Genomic DNA, 6010 nt, shown 5'->3' with positions numbered 1-6010 from the left:
CAGGCAGATTCTTAACCAGTGTGCCACCAGGGAAGTCCCAAAGCAGATAATTCTATTTAAATCAGTTCTCTGCACTTTCTTTCCCTCCAAAATCTTGGCATCTCAAGTCCTGGTTCCTTTGGTGGCCCTGAGCTCCCATATTTGTCTCTCCAGTGACTCTGCCAAAGCTTCTGTTCAGCTTCTCTGCCCTCTATCCATTGTAAAGATGAGTCAGCAGATGACTCAGTGGGGATTGTAGAATGTCAGGCTTATGTCAGTGAGTTTGCCTTCTTTCAAGCATCTTGACCCTTCAAGCCCGGGCTGCCTTGGTGGCTCTTCAATGTTTGCAGACATTACAATTTTTAAAAAATTTAACTCTTCTAGGTGTTCTCATGGGAGGATTTTCTTTCTACAAGCTGCCTGCCATGGCTAGAAATAGAAACCAAATAACCATTTTAAATACAGGGTCTCCTCTTTGTGCTTTGCGCAGGCGTTCTCTCGGTTCCGGGTGGGTGGGGGTGGGGTGGGGGTGGGCGCCGGGCGAGCCGGAAGGGGCGGGACCAGGTTGGTTGCGCGCGCAGAAAGCGAGTGTACGGGGGAGTTCAAGATGGCGGCCACCATGTTTCGGGCTGTGCAGCGAGGCTGGAGGACCGGTGTCCCGCTGGGCTGCGGGCTGCGCGACTGACCCAGGGGCCTCCTGATTACCCCAGCTTCGTGGAGTCTGTGGATGAATACCGTTTTGTGGAGCGCCTGTTACCCCCCACCAGCATCCCAAAGCCCCCAAAGCATGAACAGTATCCCACTTCTAGTGGCTGGCAGCCCCCCAGAGACCCCCCCACCCAACCTGCCCTACTTTGTGTGACGCTCTCGTTTGCACAACATCCCAGTCTACAAGGACATCACGCATGGAAACCGTCAGATGACTGTGATCCGGAAGGTGGAGGGGGACATTTGGGCCCTGCAGAAGGATGTGGAAGATTTTCTGAGCCCGCTGCTGGGGAAGACACCTATCACCCAGGTCAATGAGGTGACAGGTACCCTTCGGGTCAAGGGCTACTTTGATCAGCAGCTCAAAGCCTGGCTTCTGGAGAAGGGCTTCTGAAGCCCAGCTGAGCAGCCTGCACGACCAGCGTCCCCCTGCGACTGGAGTGCCGGGGATCTCAGGAGGAGGGGAGTGGCTGTTGAGGCAGCTAGGGGAAAGGGGCACAGAAACCAGGGCTGAGGGCCTTGGAGCAGGCCTTGTTTGCATAAAGGAGGAAATGGGACTGTATAGGTGCCAGCACGTGGGGAGGGCTGTCTAATATTGGAGACCCACCAGGAACGGCCAAGCTAGGGGGGAGCATTAATTCCTCCGCCCCCCCACTTTGGCATGTCCTGCTTTCCCTTCATTGGAGCTCCTTGGACTCAGCTATTCAAGCTGTAGAGGTGATTGACTGCCCCTTTGTTGGAAGCAGTAGCCCAGCCCAGTTTACAGGAGGGTAGCACAGGGCAGACCCATTGGGCACATTCCTTCCTTGGCCCGCAGACCCTCACTGCGGCAGAAAAATCCCTGAGCCCTTGCTCTAGGTCATACCTGACTTGGTAGAGGCTACAGAGAACACAACACGACTCAGACGTGGGTCCTGGAGGTCTTCAGTTCCAAGTGTAGTGCACGTCAGCCCCTTGGCTCATTCCTTTTACCCATGGAGAGGCAAAAAGGCCAGTTACCTCTATTCCATTCCATATTAAGAGTTGGGTCTGACTGGGTTTCCAGCTCCAGCAAATTAAGTGATTAGCTTTAGCTGGTCTGCCCACAAGGGGCTCCTTGAGAGCTCCTAGCAGCCCAGCACAGGGCCATCCTTCCCAGGTTGCTGACCTAGTTATCAAGGCTGGACAGGGGGTTTGCAGGCAGGAAGATGCTGACCTTTTGTCCCTGCCATCCCATCCCACCCCAGCCAAGGAACCTTCACACCTGCCCCATCCTTGGGAGTCACAAGGGCCAAAAGCCAGAGTTCCCACCCCATCTCAGCAGCAAGCTGGCTTAAGACAGGGTTCAGAGCCTGGCTCCCCTACTTGCTCTGACCTAAGGCAGGGTACTTAACCTTTCTGGGGTTCGGTTTCTTCATATGTAAAATGGGTATATCTTTCTAATACCTTAATATTCAACATTGTGCCCAAGAACAGTGCTGGCTTGTGTAAGTAAACCCTCACTCCTGGAGATTCCAGGCCACTCTCGAGTCTACGGCCTGAGTTAAGAAAAAGGAGCATGGCACACTGATCCTATCACACCAGTTCCACCAGTCATTAATGCAAGTTTTTATTTGGCTGTATATACAATTTAAGCTATTAAAATTTGTACAATATTTACAAATTAAATAATCATCTGAAAAAAAAAATACAGTGTCTGCTCAGAGTTCCAAAGTTGAAGTTTAAATTCAGAGTGATTATGACAACTGACAGTGTTCTCCTTTTTAAAAATAATATACTGTCCTTGGTACTAGAAGAACTGTGACGGACACAGAATAATAGTAATGACCTATAACATAAGTCATTACTATTATCATCCCCATTTTTATAGATGAGAAAACTGAGGAACGGGGCATCTCAGTCAGTCACTGAAAGTCATATAGCTAGCAAGTAGCAGGGCTGGGATTTGAATCCATGTGGTCTGACTTTTGAGGTCACTCTTAACAGAAGCATAGGACATTAAACAAGTTCTTATTATTGAGAATGTAGTATGATACTCTTCTCTCTCCCTTCCCCCAGATCTATAACAAGCGATAACAAATATACAGAGAGACCTTTATACCATAGCATCCTTCAGGAACTCACTGGATTTTTCTTTTCCATTTGTATCCCCTGCAGGCCTTTCACAGAGCTGGGCCCATGCAGATCCACAATAAAACATTTTGATTTCCAGTGTAAAGCTGAGGTCTGAAGTTATATTTTATCATTTGTCCTGTTGCTTTTCTTGTGTTACCGTTAAGAATTCAGCAAAACATATTGCATTTATGAAAATGAAATTTAGGGATACACAGTACGATTGTGCAGCCCAAAGAGATAGTTTAGGGCAAAATCTATCCTGTGCTTTGCTTGTCGAGCTAAGGGATACCCACTGCAGCAGGGAGGAAAGGGTACCTTTTTCTCATTCAGGTTCTGGACAACTCTAAGTTAGAATTTTTCTCTAATCTGTCTCACAGGAGGAATTACCCATCTTTTCTAGCCAAAGCAGTTGAACAGGAAGATGTCTAAACCCAACTGTTTGTAATCATATACTTCTGTTTATTTGGGACCCACTGCATGGGAAATTTACAGGGTCTGATAACACTGATCTCAGAGTAGGGAGAAGGAAAATAGGACAGGAAAGCATTGGGCATATTTGTACTTCAGAAAGGGAAGAGTTGAATCAGTTTTCTGTTCTCACATGCTATCTTTGGTGTCAGACCAAAGCTTTTTGTTTAGTAAATTTCCAGAGAAGAAACTCCAAGGGAAAGTAGCAGCCAGGGCCTTTTCTGATATCCTACAATTTCATTTCCTGTGTTGTTTTCACAGCATGAAATGCCCCAGTGTTTCTCTCCTAACCAGTGGCATAAGTTTACCCAATGTCAAGGAACTCCAGAGACCTTAGAGCACATTCTGTATATTTATCCGGCTGGTAGTAATATCCTTTTAGACAATGGACACAGAACAGTGTTGAGTGGTTTCTCCAGAAGCTGAGAACTAATGTTCCCACACCCAGTAAATATTTAACTCTATAAAAAGGTTAAGCAAATATATTCTCATAAAGCACGTGAAATTGATCTATTTTGTATTTAAATAGAGCTAAACCAATTTCATGCAACAATTTTAGGGCATCTATCTAATAAACAACTTTCTACAGGTGATTTTATTTATCTTGGGATCATCTCAACCAAAAATTCTGGGAATAGGCAAACAAAAAACTCACTGAATTCTAAGCAAAATTCCACTAGACCTTTCACATTAATTGGAATAACTTTTTCTTTGTTAAGTTGCTCAGGGACTTTTTTTAAAAAAAATGTTGATCTCTTTTGAGAGGCTCTGGCCAAAATGTAGTAGATTGATGCTTATGAGATCTGTTTATGATGATGAATTACAAGGCTGTTTATGTTGATTCCTTCTCTTGCTGGAAAAAAAAATCCAAATTTGAGCCATTGGCCCTTAAATAAATGTTTCCCTTGAAATAATAAAGAAAAGCATACCATTGTTAAAATAATGTATAAAGGGCAGAAAACACCTTTCAGAAGACTGTCTTTGCTTCCTGGTGGAAACCAAATAGGCTAGTATTTTTAGAATGCTGAGGCTTTGTGTATGGATACAATAATTGAGTGACTTCAGCTACTTAAACAGTCTTGTTAAACAGGGAAGCTTGGTACTTTTTCTGACTGTGTTTAGGGGATTTTGTACCCAAATATTACTCTGGAATGATCAGGGGAAGGGTGATTTTACTGGTTACTGGTAATAGTTGCTAACATTGACTACATGATATGTTCTAGGGACCGTACTAAGCAATTTTATATTATTTAATTTATTTATTTATTTATTTATTTTTTATATATATTATTTAATTTAATCCTCACAACAACCCTATGAGCTAGATACTGTTACTATCCCCGATTTACAGGGAAACTGAGCTTTAGTGAGGTTAAATAACTTTCCTAAGACAGTAGAGCTGGAATTTGAACCCAGCATAACTTTGCTACTCTCTTAAAATACAGTGGCATGAGGGGGATGGTTTAGAGTAGTGGGAGGGGAGTGTAAGTTAATATAAACTTTTTGGAAAGCAGTTTTGAAATACTTATCAAAAGCCTTTAAAAAATACCATATAGGGCTTCCCTTGTGGCGCAGTGGTTGAGAGTCCACCTGCCGATGCAGGGGATACGGGTTCGTGCCCCGGTCCGGGAAGATCCCACATGCCGCAGAGCGGCTGGGCCCGTGAGCCATGGCCGTTGAGCCTTTGCGTCCGGAGCCTGTGCTCCGCAGCGGGAGAAGCCCCAACAGTGAGAGGCCCGCGTACCGCAAAAAAAAAGAAAAACAAAACAAAACAAAAAAATCATATATTTTGACCAAATAATTACACTTCTGAGGGTCTAGTTTAGGGCATTGTTCAGAGATTTAGACAATGATTATGTAGAATAATGTTCACTGCAACATTATTTATAAGAGTTTATAATATAGGTTGAAAACTAATGGTCTCTACTAATTATAATAGGCACATAACATAAATTATGACAAAGGCATAGTTGGAACATTGTGCATCTTTTATTAATAACATTAAAAAACGTATTTTGGGGAAAATGTTCAGAATTTGTTGTCAGGTGAAAAAGAGATATAAAACCATAGATGTATAGTATGATCATAATGGTGTTTAAAGTGGAAGGAAATCCAACAGAATGTCAACAATGCCTATCTGCAGATAATGGATTATGAGTAATTTTTATTTTCTCCTTTATGCTTTTTGACATTTTAAATTTTGTCTAGAATGAGTACGAAGTACTTTTATAACCAGAAGAAAACGCTATTATTAATTTTGTTTCAACTGAAGAACAGTAAATTAACCAACATTGCAATTTCCATTGTCAGCAAATCACCTTTTGCTTTTAATTAAAAAAATTTGTTTTGCTCTAACTTAGTCCTTCTTCGCTGTGCAATTTCTAGAATATCACTGTAGAAGAAATCATCATCACAGCAGATATCTTGGAGCACAGTGAAGCCCTGAGTTTACTCAAGGCTTGCCCTAAGCATTGTCTATAAGTGCTCTCCTTAGGCACATTTAAATCCCCTGGACCTTCCCAGCAGATGGTAAGGAGACACTCAAAGGCAGGGCTTAGGGAGCTGTAATCAAAGTGCATCAAAACATGGAGAACATGGTCAGAATGTATCCTCTGAAACTGATGCTAATCAAAGTAGTAGAATAGAGCTCCTACAAAGTAAAGACGCCTTCAGAGAAAAATTGTGAATACATTCTTTTGTTTATCCAGCAAATATTTATAGACCACCTTCCATGTTAAAAATTCTGTGTTAGGAGGGCTTG

At 43.1% G+C, this 6010-nt stretch overlaps 1 pseudogene across 1 annotated transcript; it reads left to right on the top strand.

The window, feature by feature from the left end:
• The first annotated feature begins 586 nt into the window (after window positions 1-586).
• Window positions 587-1097, top strand: LOC309822949 (large ribosomal subunit protein mL49-like; annotated as a pseudogene). The gene has a single exon. The product of its transcript is annotated as a large ribosomal subunit protein mL49-like (transcript).
• Window positions 1098-6010: the final 4913 nt, after the last annotated feature.

Source organism: Grampus griseus (assembly GCF_964374135.1).
Source record: "Grampus griseus genome assembly, chromosome: 5".
In the NCBI taxonomy this organism is placed as follows: domain Eukaryota; kingdom Metazoa; phylum Chordata; class Mammalia; order Artiodactyla; family Delphinidae; genus Grampus; species Grampus griseus.
Note: the sequence above shows the minus strand (reverse complement) of the source record. Positions and strands in the feature narration are given on the sequence as shown.